We start from the raw sequence: 19,445 nt of genomic DNA, 5'->3' as shown, positions 1-19,445 counted from the left end.
CAACTCAATCCCAATTAAACAACATCAATTACCCAAAAAAATAATTTAGAGTGATGAGATCAACATGGTAACCCAAGAACCAGATACTCAAGATGTCCATAACCGGGGACACAGCTAACCATGATTAGTTAGAGGTTTGCATATTTTTCCCCACAAGACTTGATCTCCTCCGTTGGATTTCTCGCACTACATGGTGTGTGAGAAACGGATGACTGAGACACAGTCTTTCATAAACATTAACTCTTTACACTAGGTGGACAGTTACACCTACTTTCCCCTACATCTGCTAGCCCACCACCGAAAGAGGTCATGTAACCTACTCAACTATGCTAGAGCCCATAATAGCTTGTGGCTGCAGACGGAAGTTTCTAGCATGAGTAATCTTATGATCCCTTTGAGCCTGGGTGGCGAACCGTAGGATGATCACATGGGTACTCTGGGATATCCTAGGACAACATTGGATTCTCCAGGTGCCCACAACCAATCCACCCAGATACGTATTTAAGTAGCCACCTTAAGTTAACCATTAATTAACAACTCTCACATCTGTCATGGATACACTCAACCAATCCACGTCTACAAGCATAGCATAGCAACCTGAGCATAACGTAGAAGTAACTCCCCAGGGTTTGATAATAAAAGGGTAATAGGTTCTATCTCATCATCTACTTCCCAAACCCACATGTTAATCAGATCCTAATCATCCAATGTTTGAGGATTGGAACTAATGCATAAAAACTGGGTAATAAAGAATATGATCAAAGTGTTACTTGCCTTGCTGACGATCTGCAAACCCTAGAGACTCGTAGTAGCACGCTTCGCACTCCGGAAATTCTATCGCAAACAAACAATAGCATACATAATCACTCAAGCATCGATGCACAGGTAAAACTCAAATAATAAGATCCAATTTGAAAGTTCAAATGAAGAGCTTCGATCTGCAAAAAGAATCAATCGAATCGGAGCTACGAAACTCAAACTACGATCAAAAAAAGTTCGAAAACAAATCTGCTTGAAACCAGATTTTAATTTGTCAAAATCCTATTCAAGTTGATTAACTGGAAAGAGGGGATCGAGACGAAGATTTTTGCATTGGTTTCACTGGATTTGGATGAACGGTTAAAAAGTTGCGAGGGTTTGAAGATGAGGGGCTAATCTGCGATAAAAATAATCGTGGAAATGTCCCTGGTGAAAATAAAACAGAAAAAGAAAAATATATCGGATGAACGTCCACTAATAGAGGCAAACGAACGAATTTGTTCATTAAAACGGGCTAACGAACGAGCGTTCGCAAATTAACCTAAACCCCAGAAACCGAGAAAACCGATCTAGGTTTTCCGAACCTTTTTTTTAAATGGACGGAGTAAACAAATAAAAAGAAATATCAAACAGAGTCCAAAAATTCCAAAATAAATTTCCACAGTCCTCTAATAATATTTAGGACAAAGTGAACATTTATTTGGGCTAAGAATGCAATTTTGAAAAATGCATATTTTTCTAATTCAAATGAAATAGCAATAAAAATCCAATTAAAATATTTATTTGATTTTAACATTTTTCCTCCAATATTTCTTTTATTTTGGAGAATTCATTCTATCCTCTCTATTTTATTTTAATATTGGAAATATTTCCGAGAGAAAAACAATAAAACCAAAATGATCCTCTTTTCAAATTTGAGAAAATTCAAATATGAAAATAAATGAAATTCCCAACTCTCTCTGTGGGTCCTTGAGTTGCTTAGAATTTCTAGGATCACTATGGTATGCAAATAAAATATGATATGCATATGATGACCTATGTATAACATTCCAAATTGAAAATTTCGGATGTTACAGAGATCTATATCTGCCGCAATAGATAAACGGATCTTGTCTACATCATGTCATCGTTCTTATTGCATTACTCCATTTTCTCATGAACTTAATACAATAGATGCATGCTGGATAGCGGTCGATGTGTGGAGTAATAGTAGTAGATGCAGGCAGGAGTCGGTCTACTAATCTTGGACGTGATGCCTATATAATGATCATTGCCTGGATATCGTCATGATTATTTGAAGTTCTATCTATTGCCCAACAGTAATTGTTTTCCCACCATTTGCTATTTTTCTCGAGAGAAGCCACTAGTGAAACCTACGGACCCCTGGTCTCTTTTCATCATATTTGCCTTTGCGATCTATTCTCCCTTGCATTTATTTTCAGATCTATTAAACCAAAAATACAAAAATACCTTGCTGCAATTTATTTGTGTCAGGATCTATTTATCCTATCTACCACTTTTTACCTCACATTATTTGCCCACTAGAGGCGTCGTACCAGAAAGGGATTGACAACCCCTTTAACACGTCGGGTTGCGAGTATTTATTATTTGTGTGCAGGTGCTGTTTACATGGTGTGAGGAGGTTCTCCTACAGGTTTGATAACCTTGGTCTCATCACTAAGGGAAATACCTACCGTTGCTATACTGCATCATCCCTTCCTCTTTGGGGAAATACCGATGTAGTTCTAGCAGGCATTAGGCCGCCAGCCCACCATCGACCGTCGGGATCATCACCCGCTCCGCCACCGCTGCCCAAAGGCGGGAGGTGGAGGTCGAGCCCTGCATGTGCATCAGCGACCTTGCGCACTACATCGAGCTCCTGCGGGAGGAGGAGAAGCATTGGTCGAGCACGCTAAGAGTCTTACTGCCGCCGTGGACGCAGCACACACTGCCGTAGAGGCGTGGAATGAGGAGATCTACGAGGAGTCCTGCTGCATCAAGAGGGGTTGTCTGGAGCGGCAGAGAGTGTTTGAGGTGAGCGACGCTAAAGGTGCAGCAGCAGCAGGCACTGTATTCCAGTTGTCTAGCTCGTTAGTAGGCTCCTCCTCCTCTGCCTCTTACTGAGCATGCTCGGAAGAGGAGAGGCTGATGGAACTAGTAAAAAGCCCCTCCGTATTAGTAGTAATTAGGGGCTATTTTGTTCAGTGCATCTGACTATAGATGTGGTTGAACTGTACTACATACTTAAAATTAGCTACTATATATAGTTGAACTAGCTATTTTAGTACGTGATTGGCAACAATTGGGGAAAAATTGGTCGGTTCAGCTATCAAGTTAAACTGTTTGTATAAAGAACGACAGCTTAATCTATGAATGAGATCTATGCTTACTAAATTTCAGTTGCAAAATTAGATAGTGCTAGTGATTTTTAGCTAAAATTTTGACAAATGGCATGATTACAAGGTTGACAAAGGGCAATGTTACTAGATCAACAAATGTCAATCTTTTTAGTTTGACAAATGGCAATATACCTAATATGACAGATGCAAATCTGTCAAATTGTCTGTATGTGGTTGCACACGGATCATCCAAAAAAATGTTTGCATTGAAGGGATGTACAAATCATGTGTGCTAGATTTTCTCTTGGCTTAGTGGCAAAGTATCGCTTTGCATACTGTCTTCAATTTGAACTGTTTGCGTTGAAGAGATGCACAAATCCCGCACGGCCAATTTTCCCTTGGCTTAGTGGGGAAGACCATAGCTCTCACTTTGCATACAGGTGTTCTATCTAAAAAGTTTGCAATGAAGAGCTGCACAAATCCTGCTCCACACATTTTCCCTTGGCTTATTGGGGAAGCTGTCGATTTGCACACAGGTGTTCTATCTAAAACATTTGCGATGAAGAGCTGCACAAAATCCTTCTCCACACATTTTCTCTTGGCTTCCTAGAAAGATGTTGGTTTGCATACGGGTGTTCTATCTAAAACGTTTGCGATGAGTGTTTTATATTTAAAATCCATTCACATTTTTTAAACCGTTTGATAAGTCCGTACATTCACAGAGAGAAATGCAAGTTTGTTCAAACCATATCTTTGATTCAGTCACACTGCAAATTTATATTCATACGATTGAGATACCATATTAAACCCCAAAAAACTAATTCCGGCGGCGGCGGAGGTGGCGTGCCGCGCCGGTGTTGTCGTCCTCTGGGACGCCGTTGTTGAAGTCTTCAACGCAGCACATAATGTTCTTCACATGGAAATCAAACACCCCGTCGTCGCGCTATCGACGGGCAGGGTGCGGGACGACGGCAACTCGCGGTGCTACGAGGTAGCGATCGACACAGTGTCCCATGACACTGAGGGGGCGCGCGCACGGGCACATGCGCAGTGGGTGTAGGCAAACACACGGGGACCGGCGCCGCGGTGGGTGCAGGGGCGCACATGGGCATGGGCACTAGCATTTACACGAGCTCGCGCGAGTCCGCGGAGACCTCGCTAACGCCCGAGGCTTCCAGCTTTGCGATAGTGCTCGGCGACCAGCCCGCCAATCCTACGGGGATGGTCGCTGGCGCGGGCGCGGGGATGGGAGCTGGGACGAACTCGCGTGGGTCCATGGAGACCTTGCTAACGCCCGCGGCTTCCAGCTTTGCGATAGTGCTCGGCGACCAGCCCGCCAATGCTACGGGGATGGTCGCTGGCACGGGTGCGGGAGGGAGCTGGGACGAGCACGGGGGCAACAACTCCCACGGCCAGCTCGTTCAGGGCCATGTCCATGAGGCCCCATTCCTCCTTATTTTATATCTCGTCTGGCTCGGAGTCGACTTCACCACACTGGGAGACTAGTGGCAGATGATCCTTCTGGGCCATGGTGTTGGTGGAGGTCTGCGGGAGGGGAATGGGAGGCGAACAATATGGCCGTTCGTATTAAACAGCGGCTCGGGCGCCATTAATGGAGAGGATGCGAGCAAGGCGGACGACCATGGAAATCAAAGGGATCGCTTCCCAGTGAGCCTGCAGAGCGTACAGCTCACACGCTTTCCAATGAGGTTGCGCATTGGAGGACAACTTGCACACCCCCAAGTCAGCCTGCGCAGCGAACTACGCTCGCACACCTCTCGTCTACTCAAGCAGATGTCCGGACGGCACCTCCTAGCCATTAAAGTCTGACATGTGGCGTCACATGAATGGTTAACATATTGCACACGATTTAAATTATACAAACGTTTGAGATGTTAAAGTGTCAGCTATTTGTTTCAAAATATCTTTGTTGGATGTTATTCGAGAGCGCCTTCTCTCAAAATGGACACGGAAAGTACCACAGCATGCCGGGTGCCATTCCATGATAGAATGCCAAGTTTCATGAATTCCACACGAGTTTCGAATGTACTAGAAATTAAGAACAAAATATATCAATGTTTTGCTAGCAAGCAACAGTGCCCTGGTGTCTGAAATTCATTCCCATTTCTTGCATGGGACCTAAGCATGCACCCAAGGACACACATTTAATTTTCCAACCCATTTTATGCAATGGAGCATGTGCGTGTAGTTCAAATTTGAATTATGCACATAAAATGCCTAAAAAACTCAGTTAATGTGTAAAAATGTCCAAACGTACCCCGAAATTCCAAATTTTAACACGACACTCCTTTTGCTCTATGTTGCCACTTGGCAAAAAATTGAAAACAAGATGAGGCAACGAATATTATTTCATCCACAAAGGAGGAGCATTTCCTACCAGAACCATGAGGCTTGTTGTCAGAAGTTCTAGTATATGAGAAGCTTATACCCAAACCTGCCCCAAATGGCACAACATGTTGATACAATAGATGTTGATGTCATTACATGATAGCATGCCAAGTTTCATGAATTTAAATAGTATTGGATTTACTAGAGTTTAAAAACAATGTATCTCAATGTTTGCGGCCGAGCGGCGGTGGCAAGGGTTTGACATTCACTCCCATTTCTTGCATGGGGCCTAAGAATGCAACCAACGGCACACATATGATTTTTCAACCAATTTATATACACTGGAGCATGTGCATGTAGTTCAAATTTGAATTATGCACATAAATGCATAGAAAACTCAGTTAATGTATAAAAATGTCCAAATGAACGCCGAAAAAAGTCCAAAATTTAACACACCACTCCTGTTGTTCTATGTTGACACTACAAAAAAATTGAAAGCAAGAAAAGGCAACGAATATCGTTTCTTCCATAAAGGTAACATGTTCCCTACCGTAACCATGAGGCTTGTTGTGAGAAGCTCTGGTTTGTGGGAAGCTTATACCCCAACCTGCCCCAAATGGGATAGTATTTTTACCATGAAATGTTGATGCCCTTCCATGATAGCATGCCAAGTTCATAAATATCAGACGAGTTTTTGATTTACTAGAATTTAAAAACCATGTATCTCACTGTTAGCGGCCGAGTGGCGGTGGCAAGGTGTTTGACATTCAATTCCATTTCTTGCATGAGACATAAGCATGCAACCAAGGGCACACATTTGATTTTTGAACCCATTTATATGCACAGGAGCATGTGCATGTAGTTCAAATTTGAATTATGCATAGAAAACTTAGTGAAGGTATAAAAATGTCCAAACGAACCCCGAAAAATCCCAAAATTTCACACAACACTCTTGTTGTTCTATGTTTACACTAGAAAAAAATTGAAAGCAAGAAGAGGCAACAGATATTGTTTCATCCACAAAGCTGGCACGTTCCCTACTAAAACCATGAAGCTTGTTGTGAGAGGCTCTGGGTTATGAGAAGCTTATACCCAAACCTGCCCCAAATGGGACAATATTTTTACCACGACATGTTGATGTCGTTCCATGATAGCATGTCAAGTTTCATGAATTTCAGACGAGTTTCGATTTACTAGAATTTTAAAACCATGTATCTCAATGTTAGTGGCCGAGCGACGGTGGCAAGGTGTTTGACATTCATTTTCATTTCTTGCATGTGACCTAAGCATGCAGCCAAGGACACACATTTAATTATTTTTTCAACCCATTTTTATGCACTGGAGCATGTGCATGTAGCTCAAATTTGAATTATGCACATAAATGCCTAGAAAACTTAGTTAACGTATAAAAATGTCCAAACGAACCCCGAAAAATTCCAAAATTTAACACGACACTCCTATTGTTCCATGTTGACACCAAAAAAATTGAAAGCAAGAAGAGGGGACGAATATCGTTTCATCCACAAAGGTGACAAGTTTCCCAACTAGAACCATGAGGCTTCTTGTGAGAAGCTCTGGTTTGTGAGAAGCTTATACTAAAATCTGCCCCAAATGGGACAATTTGTTTTACCCCAGCATGTTGTTACCATTCCATGATAGCATGCCAAGGTTCATGAATTTCAAACGAGTTCTGGATTTACTAGAATTACAAAATCAAGTATCTCAACATTTGCCGGCGAGCCACGGTGTCGTGGTGTTTGAAATCTATCCCCATTTTTTTTCTTGCATGGGACATAAGCATCAACCCATGGACACATATACGATTTTAAAACCCATTTTTATGCACCGGAGCATGTGCATGTAGTTTAAATTTGAATTGTGCACCTGAAATGCCTAGAAAACCAAGTTAATGTATAAACATGTCCGAACAAACCTTGAATAATTCCAATTTTTTCTATGACACACATATAGTTGCATGTTCACTGCAGATAAAATTTCTAGGAATACAAACACCCTCCTTTGCCGCTCTGACCCCATTATGTATTTCAAATCAAGACGAAAAATCAAGTAGATTGCACACAGTTTATTATCACCAACCGTGTGAGATGCAGTACAAAATATCTTGGAGCACTGTCGAAGTATAGTACGTATATGGCTTACGCGAGAAGGTGCATCAGCTACAGTCGACAGCCGGCGTGTCAAGCGCACTAGGTCGCTCCCCAAATATCATTTCATTGTTCAATCATCACCGGTGAAAAATGGGGACGTGGACCCGCTTGTGAGGGCAACTTCGGCAACCCACTCTGGTGAGAGCGTTGCCGCAGCCGCCATGCGCATGCTAACAAGCTATGTGAGCGCGGCGGCAATCTGCGACCGAGCGGCCAAGGCAGCCCAAACGGTCGTTGTTACTTCTCAGGTGGCGGCAGCAACATCTGCCTCGGGGATAGCAACTGGCAAGAGTGGCACAGCGGTTGTCCGTTTTGCGGCGGCAACCTCGGCCCTAATGGAGGACGCCCACGACCATGTCAAGGCCGCCCACGCCCAGCTCCTGGCGGTCATCTCACAACTCGAACGAAGCTTCTCCGACAACGGTCGGCAACCCACGGTCGAAGAGTTGGCAATCGCCGAGAGTGTTCGAGCAGCCATCCGTTCCTTCGCGGCATACCTTGCCACGACGGAGCCCATCCTAGAAAAGACCACAGCAGTCCACGCACAGCTCATGGAGGCCTTTTCCAAAGCGATGGCGGATGGGGATGGCGAGATGCTTGCCGAGTATGGTGCGATGGATGCCATGGAGCCCCTTCCCTAGGAGATCATCAGGCACGAGCTGGGCATGGAGGAGGAGGCGGAGATCGACGAGCGCCAGCCGGAGTAGTACTCTTTGTTTAATTAAGAGTGACGGTCTTTAATTTGTGAGAGTAATGTTTAGGTCAAGTAGCTATGTTTAATTCCTGAACTTGCTTGATTTAGAAGTGTGGCTGTGCTGTAGGCTCCTTTGTGTACCCAAATTATGGAATGACGTGGATGGGCATAGCAACCAGGGATATTCAGACCTAAATTTGCATGTTCAAACTCATCACACATGGGGTTATGAATCGTTTGTGATGTTCACATATCACACATAGTCCTGAATAAGGGGTCGTGTCTGATGACACTTTGCGCGCCAGTTTTTCGCTGCACCGAGCCAAAATTTTCGGCTACCTCGAAAATATTTACCTCGCCACCCTCCCCCTTATCAAAAGCCACATTTCCCCTGTTTCCGCCTTCCTTTCTAGGTTCAAACCTTCACTCCTTGCTTGCAGCCCCGTCTCCTCCTCGGTGACCCTCCTTCATGTTGCTCGGCCTCGTCGGTCCAGGCAGGTAATCCACACCCAACCCCCATCCTCCTCCTCCTTCTACATCCCACATGCCCCGACCGCCGACGCGATAGCTTCCACCCAAATCACCAACTGCTACCCCAAATAAGCGCCGCCCTAAACCATGGTGCACGCAGTATAGCCAGGAGCTCAAGGAACATTTAGCAGTGGAGAAGCAAATCACGGCCGCATGCGCGGATGACGTCGCGATGGCTGCCATTCGTGCCGACCCCTAGATCTTGGAAAAGCACCTCACCATCAAGGCCACTGTCGACGCCTAGCGCGCTGATGCCACGATGCAGTTGGCTTCTTTAAATGATAGTTCGTGGCATTTCCTCGAGGCCACCATCGGTGTCTTCGACAAAGACTACGAGGTGTTTTCTCAGTGTGCACGTGCTTACCTCAACTCGAGAGCTAGCAGGTTGGTGCCCGGACCGGCTCAGGAAACTCACCACTACGAGGAGGGCACCCACGATGTGGAGGCCTCACCCTCTTCCATGTCCAAAGAGCCAATCATCATCGATATGTCTAACGATGAGGAGTAGTTTGTGTTATTAGCTCACTACAAGGACCTATGTTCAATTAGCTAGCTATGCCGGTTAAGCATGCTCGGTTTACCCATTGCATGTGTTGCTCCTGCCTTTCCTTAGCAAATTCTAGTGAATTGTCCTATCTACTTTTACCATGCAATACGTTCCTCTAGTGTATATGTTCTATATGTCATGCAATGTGGTGCTCACTTATTAACTGTTTGGTTAATTTGTTATTGTGTTCAGTTAACTGTTTGGTTCAATTCTGCAATGTGATGTTCAATTCTTCTAGGTGCAATTTTGTATTGTCTTCCATGTGCGAAATAAATTGAATTTGGCTATATTTCCAAGTTGTCAAGCATGCTTGGTTTGGTTAACTGTCTAATCTTCTAGTATGTTATATATTGTGCGATGTGGTGCTTAGTTATTGTTTGGTTCATTTGTTGTGGTGTTTAGCTAACTGTTTGGTTCAATTCTGTATTGCGATGTTCAATTATTGTGGGTGCATTTTGTTATTGTCTACCATGTGAGAAATAAATCGAATTTGGTTGTACTAAATACATGAGAAACAAATACAATTGCTATATTTCCAAGTTGTTAAGCATGCTTGGTTTGGTTAACTGTCTGATCTTCTATTAGGAGTATGTTATATTGTGCAATGTGGTGCTCAGTTAATGTTTGGTTCATTTGTTGTGGTGTTTAGTTAACTGCTTGATTTAATTATGCAATGTGATGTCCAATTGTTGTGCCTACATTTTTGTATTGTTATGCATGTGAGGAATAAATCAAATTTGGTTGCACTTAATACATGAGAAACATATACAATTGCTATACTTCCTAGTTCGTAACCATGCTTGGTTTAGATAAATGGATTTTCCATGTGGCTAGAATTATTCTGATTAATCTGTAATGTGTTTATTTTTCATCAACATATTTTACTGATAGAATGCCAACCCTCACTTAACTTGATCACTAACTACCTTATATGTGTTGCAGTGAAACAATGGGAAGTACTAAGGTTTACAATCGAGGTTTGCACATGCATGGTCCTTTGTCTAATATCACATTATTGTGCAATTGCAGGAACCATTCTAATATTTAGGTTTCTAACAATTTGATATTGCACATGTAGGTCCTGATGTCAGTGGTTTTGACACATTGTTCGACCCTTTTTGCATATGGGAAAATGAGTTGTCCATGAATATCAGTCAAGTCAAGAAACTTAGAAATATTGTTAGGCTAAATAAATTAGCGACAAAAACACCAAGATCTTTGTCTGCACAATGAAGAAGACATCAGTTCACTACAGGATGGTACTAACTATTATACCTTGTCTTTTTTATTCCTTTGCGCCATTTCAAATCTAGAGAAGATATTTATGCATATCCTTGTTTTCAGGCCTTTCCAAAGCAGTTCACTGATGATTACCTCTCAAACCACCTATATGGTCAGGAGGCAAGGAAGGTATTCATACAACACTCACTGTTTAATATTGAAATCTTCCTAAAGATGACGAAGGATGGACGGTCAATCATCCACAGGCACTGGCCTAAAGTTGCAAAGACCTTCAACATCAATAAAGGCTCAATATTCGCCTTCCACTTTAGCAGTTTTCCAGATGAGATTCATCTATCTATGTACCGTCTATGTTGCTATTTTGAAAGGTTATATATGTTGCATGTGAAACTTGGTGCTGGTGCAGTTGTATAATGGGGTAGCTAGATATATGCCTATATGGTGTAACTGGCTAAAGCTATATGATGTTGTACTTTGATGTATTTCAATTATGAAATCCTACTTCCTTAATACAAGATAAAATATATTGTCTGCTTAATATGAAATGTCAATTTGATTAATAAATGGATTATTTGTAATAGGCCAATTAGCTTGCTAATTGCTGCTAATTGGATTTTTCTATTTCAAACGGTTATTGAGAAAACACCATGGACGATGACCTCAGATAACGCACATAGTTTCTAGGAAGAAAACATGTTGGATCAATGAACAATCACACATGACTTTTTCTTGAAAACTGTTTTCGTTAGGCCACCTTGCGCAAATGTTTACCACATAAAAAGTGTATTGATGGATAGCATGTGCCACACAGTTTCTTCTACACACCGTGTGTGATGCATTCAATAACGCAAACAATAAAATTGTTGATATCGTCTTCAATGGAAATGTATCACAAACGATTTAATGGGGAAAATTGTGTGTGATGTACAGCAAACGAAAACATTTTCCTTGGAGTGACTATGTTCGATGTATATACGAATAGAAATGTACTTCTTGGATTGACTGTGTGGGATGTACATACTAACGGATATGTACTTGGATTGATTGTGTGGAATTTACATAGGAACGGAAACATTTGTCTGTGACTGGCTGTGTGGGATTTACTTACGACTCGAAATGATTGGGCATGTATAATTGTATTTTTTTTAACACACATGTACGTATAATCATATTTGATCGCTCGTCCGTCGCATGCGACCTCATTTTGCCCAGCGTGTGTGACCAGAGGGCCTATCTGGGACGGTTTCTGGGTTATGTGGAAAGGACTCCCTATCGCCAACACTCACTAGGCGGCGATTCAAAATGTCGTCATGGAAAGGGGTTAAAAACCGTTTGTGTAGCAGCTCGATGTACCAGTGCAACATCGTAAAGAGCTTGCAAGGAAAGTGGCTAATGAGTTAGTCATGAGATTTCTATTACATAACGAGTAAAGAGACTTGCCGGAAATGAGATTGAACAAGGTATGGAGATACCGACGATAGAATCTCGGGCAAGTAACATATCGCTGGACAAAGGGAATTGCATACTGGATTAACAGAATCCTTAACATCGTCGTTCATCCAATAAGAGATCTTCGTGAAATATGTAGGAACCAATATGGGCATCCAGGTCCTGCTGTTGGTTATTGACCGGATAAAGGTCTTAATCATGACTACATGATTCCTGAACCCGCAAGGTCGCACGCCTAACGTTCGTTCACACTACAGTAGTATTGGCATATTTGATGATTGGTAACAAATGTTGCTTGGAGTCCCGGATGAGATCCCAGATGTCACAAGGAGTCTCAGAATGGTCGGAGGTAAATATTTATATATATGAAATCATATTTTGGGTTTCGGAAAAGGGTGCAGTTTTTTCAGTATTGTACTGGGAAGCTTCCAGAAGGTTCTGAAGGATTCTGGAGGGGTCCATAAGTCTACAAGTGGGTCCAGCACGTCCCAAGGGCTAGCATGGGCTGAGGGAGGCACCCCAGCCTTATTGGGCAAAGCGCACCAAGTCCTCAAAAGCCCATGCGGATAGGGAAGGGGAAAAAAGGGGAGTCCTGGTAGGAATAGGATTGGACTTGAAGTCCAAGTCCTCTCACCCTTGGCGCCAACTCCTACTAGGAGTAGGGCTGGACTCCAAGCCCTCGCATGCATATAAATATAGATGAGGGGCGCAGCAAGGCACCCCAATACATTGGCCTCGGCTGCTCCCCCGTCTCTCCCTCCCGGCATAGTTCTCGTCCACAGTTTTTTGCTTAGTGAAGCCCTACCGGTATTCCGACTCCACCACCACCATCACCAGCACGCCATCGTGTTGGTTGTGATCCCATTTATTTTTCTGCCTTCTCTTGCTAGATCAAGGAGGAGGGACACCATCGAGCCGCACGTGTGCTAAACTTGGAGGTGTCGTCCGTTCGGCACTAGATCGGTTGGATCGTGATCGGATCCCAAAGAGTACGACTACATCAACCATGTTATATATGCTTCTACTTTCGGTCTATGAGGATACGTAGAAACGCTCTCCGATCTCGTTGTTATGCTTCTCCTAGATAGATCTTGGGTGTTCATAGGAATTTTTTGATATTCATGCTTCGTTCCCCAACAATTTCATGAATGGATCAATGACTGAGCATGACAGGCTAGGGATAACTTTTTTAGCGTTGATATTTTAAAAGACATGATTGTTTGTTGGTATGCTTGAGTATTTATATCTTTATGTCAAACTATAGACTATTGCTTTGAATCACTAGAATTCCAATATTCATGCCACAAAAGAAAGACTACATGAAGAATATGATAGGTAGCATTCCACATCGAAAATTATGTTTTTATCATGTACCTACTCGAGGACGAGTAGGAATTAAGCTTGGGGATGCTTGATACGTCTCCAACGTATCTATAACTTCTGATTGTCCATGCTATTATAGTATCAATCTTCGATGTTTTGTATATGCAATTATAAGTAATTATATATCATTTTTTTGGGACTAACCTATTTGCTTAGTGTCAAGTGCCAATTGCTGTTTTTTGCCTGTTTTTGGTTTTCCAAAATATCAGTACCCAACAAAGTCTAATTGGCATGGAACTTTTTGGAGATTTTTTTAGACATAAGAGACCCCAGAAACTTTGGGAGAGGGCCAGAAGATGAACGAGTAGCCCACAAGGCACCAGGGCATGCCCTGGTGCCTTGTGGGCTACTCCTGCCCTGGTGGCTTGTGGGGCCCACATTTACCATTTTGAACTAATTCTGCCTCTATAAATTTTCTAAAATCAGAAACCAACAGAGAGCCACCAGAAACCCTTTTTTCGCCGCCGCAAGTTCGTGTTCTAGAGAAATCCCATTTGGGGCCTTTTTTGGCACTCTCCAAAGGGGAAATCATCCATGGAGGGGTTCTACATCAATCATCATGCCCTTCTAATGATATGTGAGTAGTTTACCACAGACCAATGGGTCCATAGCTAGTAGCTAGATGGCCTCTTCTCTCTCTCTCTTTGATCATCAATACGATGTTCTCCTTGATGTTCTTGGAGATCTATTCGATGTAATACTTTTTTGCGGTGTGTTTGTAGGGATCCGATGAATTGTGAGTTTATGATCACATTAGCTATGAATATTGTTTGAGTCTTCTTTGAACTCTTTTATGCATGATTATTATAGCTTTGTATTTCTCTCCGGTCTATTGATTTGGTTTGGCTAGCTAGATTGATTTTTCTTGCAATGGGAGAGGTGCTTTGTAAGGGGTTCGACTTGCGGTTCTCAATTCGAGTGACAGAAAGGGACATGACACATATTGTATCATTCCATTAAGGATAAAAATATGGGGTTTATTCATATTAATTGAGTTTACTTTGTCTACATCACGTCATCTTGGTTAAGGCGTTACTCTGTTTTTATGAACTTAATACTCTAGATGCATGCTGGATAGCGGTCGATGTGTGGATAATAGTAGTAGATGTAGGCAGGAGCCGGTCTACTTGTCTCAAATGTGATGCCTATATACATGATCATCATGATTATTCGCTTTTCTATCAATTGCCCGATAGTAATTTGTTTATCGACAATATGCTATCTTCAAGAGAGAAGCCTCTAGTGAAAACTATGGACCCTGGGTCTATCAAAATCATATATTAAAATACAAAAACATATTGTTGCACTTTTATTTACTTTCCTTTATTTTGTGTGTTTATTTATCTATCTATCACTACGAGATTTGATCCTTGCAATTAACCGCCAAGGGATCGGCAACCCCTTGTTTGCATTGGGTGCAAGTATCTGTTATTTCGTATGCAGGTGCTGCTAACAAGTTGTTGCGTGGTTCTCCTACTGGATTGATAATCTTGGTTTCTAACTGAGGGAAATACTTATCTCTAATGTACTGCATCATCCCCTCCTCCACTAAGAAATCCCAACGCAACTCACAAGTAGAAATAGCCATCTTCTTCATGGCAAGGGATAGCACATGGACTGGAGTTGTTGAGAAAGGGATTGATATGGTCCATAGGGAACGACACTTGGGTAAAAATTTGGCATGGTCAATGGATCCCTGAAAACTATCTTACAAGATCATCTTCCTCAAAACAAGATGTAGAATACACCATGTCTCCGAGCTGCGATATGAATGGTGCATTGGATGTTAATATTGTCCATGAATACTTCCCAATACCTGAGGTCTCACATGCTATGAACACATGACTAAAATGGGGTTTTCATATGTTATGTGACCTATCAGAGATCTAGAGACTCAATATTCTGATGCTACTTTGGAGGATCTCGTTTGTTTGAAATGAGGAAGTACATGGAAAGTTGCACCATCGGTTGAAGCTTCCAAAAGGTTTCTTTGCTGCCATGTTTCTTCAATCCTGAACATTTATCAAGCTCTTGAGTATGATCCACTGAAAAGGAAGGGCTTGCTGAATGATGAGGACTCTCCTAGGGTGGTTTTGTTACATGTTGATTATGAGATCATATGCTCGAACTAGAAAGCATTGGACACTAGCTGGGTTATACTGAACACAGGGGGGGGGGGTCTTATCTTGTCGCTGATGGCTCGACTACAACTGAAATGGTGCTAAGAGAGTCGGATGGTGCTACTATCTTCACAACATGCTAGCACTTAATCACATGTCAGTATGCTCTTGAGTCACAACTAAATGTTGTCTCTGAAGGTATTTCGCTAGCTCTACAATTAAGTGTTTTGCCTATAGTTTTTGAATTTGACAGCCTCGAGGCTGTTAACTTGGTGAGGAACAAGGAAATTGATAGATCAAGAAACTCTTTCTTGATTCATGAGATCAAAAGGAAACTAAATGAATGAGATACTTGTATTACTCATATTCGCCACAACAAGAATAATGTAAACCACTTCATGGCTAGCCATGGTTGAGCACAAAGCCATACAATTGTTTGGTTAGGATCAGAACATCTTGAAGTCATTAAACTTTGTGAAACTCGGTGTAACCCTATTGATTGAGTAATACAACTATTCCCCCACACCAAAAAAGTATTTTGCACAAGAACATCAAAACTTTGTCGTGCGAGGTTGGATAAATGAAAAAAATGAAATCTAGTACAAGTGAATCCTTAAGAAATAAATTAAGTGGTCAAACAAGCCACGCATAAAAAATCAATAATATTATAATCTTGTAAAAATCCTTTGGAAACCCACATATTGATAGACAGAGAGCAGGCACCGAGCTTCTCCACGCCTAGCGTCCATGATCACGCAAGTTGTGGCGAGGCAGACTCGGATAAAAGGAGTAGCGCCACATTAACTTTGATGCAATATGGCGCATGCCTAGCGTCGGATGCCGGGGTCTGCTCGTTGAGCTGTTGGATGGAGCAGAAGTAGTTAGGCTTGTATTGTTTCGTCTAGGACGACATGTGCATGGACGGCAATTGTGGAGGCGCCCCGCTTCCCAGGCCCCGCCTGCCCTCTACACCAAATCCACCCCTGCATGTCCACCACCCTTCTTTTTGAGCGGCGCCGCCTCCCTTGCCTTCTGTTTGAGGCCCCGGGCTTACCGTGTTCCCAGTTGATCTTTCAGTCGGCTGCCTTCGCTGGATCCTCCACCACTAGACAACTTTTCGTATGGGTCGATGCGACGTCAACAAAAAAGGATGGAAATTGAGGGGGGAGAGCGGCGAGGTGGTAGAGGAGATGGTTGACAAAAGGGGTGTATTGCCAGGAACAGTGCGGCCAACTCCAAATACGCGGGCTCCACCTCAGCTTTGGGTGGGCCAGGGGTGTTGGAGTCCTACGTGGCTGGTGTATGGACTCTCGCAAAGTCCCCCTGGTTTGAGGGGAAACGGACACCCCGAGTGGTCCACTGACAAATGCGGGACATAGTTGGGTGGCTTGCAGCGTCCGAACTGCTCGATCCAGACGCTTGCGGGAGGTTTGGGAGTCAGCGTTAGATATGCCCTTATAGAGGCCACATGTTGGTGATCTAACACCTTATGTGGTGCCACATGGACTTGACATGCGGGCTTGATCCTTCGAAATGGGGGTGTGACTTCAAATCTGTAAAAATATAATTCTGGTGTTTGCATATGGTTAAATGTCTAATAAAAATTTGGACATCAAAACATGGCAGTATCTTTAAATTCCCCGTGAACAATAATTTTGAAGCCCTTCCTTTACACCGAGGTGATCACTTTTGGATTTGGTTAGTGATTTTGATCGAGTCAATGATTCCACAAGCTCTCTCATTCTAATTGAGGTGTTTAGTTTTGCATTTGTTTCACAATGTTGACTGGGTCAATGATTTCTCAGATTAATTGACATCAATCGAGCTATGAAAACACATCAGTCCCCGTACCCTATCACCATCTAGAAAAAGAAGCGTCATCATGTGACACTGTAGCACCCCTATAGTATGTGTGGTCACAAAAAACTTCCTTACATAAGTATGAGTTGATTAGATAACACGGAATCACACTGTCAAGAAAGCCCACAAAACACCACATTATGAAAAAGAAAACACTCACCATCATCTTCCCCACGCGTCAAACCAAATAACATCATTTATGAAATCTCAATAACACCAACGAAAGGAAGTAATATATGTTTGAATACAAAGTGGAAGTCATTTTAATTAGCTAAGTGCATCTCAAATACTGCCCTCAAACCACCCGTAACTGTCTGAACCGCGCAGTCCGCACGTGTCGTACCATCCAACCCGGCGGTCCGGACGTGCTTTCTCCCAAAAGTGGAGGCAAAGAGGTGTGTGTGGGGGTGGGGCGGGGGTTGCGGTAGTCTCGACAGCAGCCACGTAGGACTCCGACAACTAAGGCCCACTAAATCCCCCTCCCGGTCCCATTTCCTTCAACTCCACCCCTTCCGCCTTACTTTGCATCCGCACCCTCCACCTCCGCCCCAGTCGTTGTACCTCTCCGGCTACCACAGAGGCATTGTCGGACTCTCGCAACTATCACTGATGTGCCCGCTCGCCTTTACGATGGCGTTGTCCACCCTGAAGTTGTATGTACCCATGTACACTTCGTCCCCTGTCGACGACCTCCATGGCGGACACCATGTCCGGCAGGTGTTCGGTCAAATGCCATTTAGCTTAATTTCGGATGCCATGTCGTTCTTTCAGAGTATGAACGATGGTGGGGTACTCGACCATGGAGGATGAGCTGTTGTGCGATGCGTGGTTGGCCGTGTGTGCGGATTTCGTAGGCAGGAGCAAAGGGGGGCCTTCTGGCCTCAAGTGCATGAATTGTTTCACGCGCAAAAGCACATTGCGCCCTACGACATGCACATCATGCAAGAACGCAATGTCAGGTCGTTATCGTATCGCTGGTAAACTATCCACAATAGTGTCACCAAGTTTTATCACGTGGTTGGTCAGTTGGAGGCGAGGTGGTCATTGCACGCGCAGAGAAGGAGATCGTTCTTCTTGCTCAACTTGCTTAAATCATTCTTTCACTCAAAGATGGCCTACACATTATGTAGTCCGCACGTGATGCCATGTGTACCACAGAACAGATGGATGATCATTTACGTACACACATTATTGGATGGAGCTGAAGAAGCAGTATATGCGGGACAAAATGGTGTGCTGATGAAAAATTTATTGGACATTCAGTTAATCTCATCGAATTTGAGACATTGTTGTACTAGATTTTTTTTTTTTTTGCATGCTATGTATGAATGATTTCTACTATTTTCTATCCGAACTTGAATATCGGCCGGTCTGCATGAATTTTATGCGGTTGGTTCAAATGCGACTTGAAATGTATGCAGAGAGTGTCGAATGACGGTCTTCGACATCAGTGTCCGTGGACTGGTTCCGTGTCCACGAACAATAGATGCCAGAGTAAATTTGCGGTTGAGCGTCACAGATGTCCTTATGTCGCCAATACCGTTTCAATACATGGCGCTTTCCGCAGGCTTCACCCGGCAGCGTCAAGTTACGATCCCATGGTAAACCTCCTTTTTTTTTTCCATTCTCAAGAAACTATCATTCAGCCACTGCTAAATTCACCGCTTTAACCTTTAGCTTTTGTGCTCGGGCCTAACGTTAGCAATGCCTCCTTTTGCAAAGCCTCCCGAGAAACTATGCGTAGGGCTTAATCGAGTACGAGTACTGCCGTATTGGCAAAGGCACCATTTTTATGCCCCGTTTGAGCTGTGAGTGAGAAGGAAACACTTAGAAAGGTGACACCATGGGCCGCGTAATCATGTGGGACGGCTGCTAGATAATGGAATCGAATTTATATGTGTTTGTGAAGTTTAAGCTTTAGTTCTTCAGATCGTGGCCTCTAGGTGCTTGCTGTAGATTTTGCCATTGCCAGAGAATCCAGATGGATTGCTGGGATCTTTACTG

Source organism: Triticum dicoccoides, chromosome 6B, assembly GCF_002162155.2.
Source record: "Triticum dicoccoides isolate Atlit2015 ecotype Zavitan chromosome 6B, WEW_v2.0, whole genome shotgun sequence".
NCBI classification, from domain to species: domain Eukaryota; kingdom Viridiplantae; phylum Streptophyta; class Magnoliopsida; order Poales; family Poaceae; genus Triticum; species Triticum dicoccoides.
Note: the sequence above shows the minus strand (reverse complement) of the source record.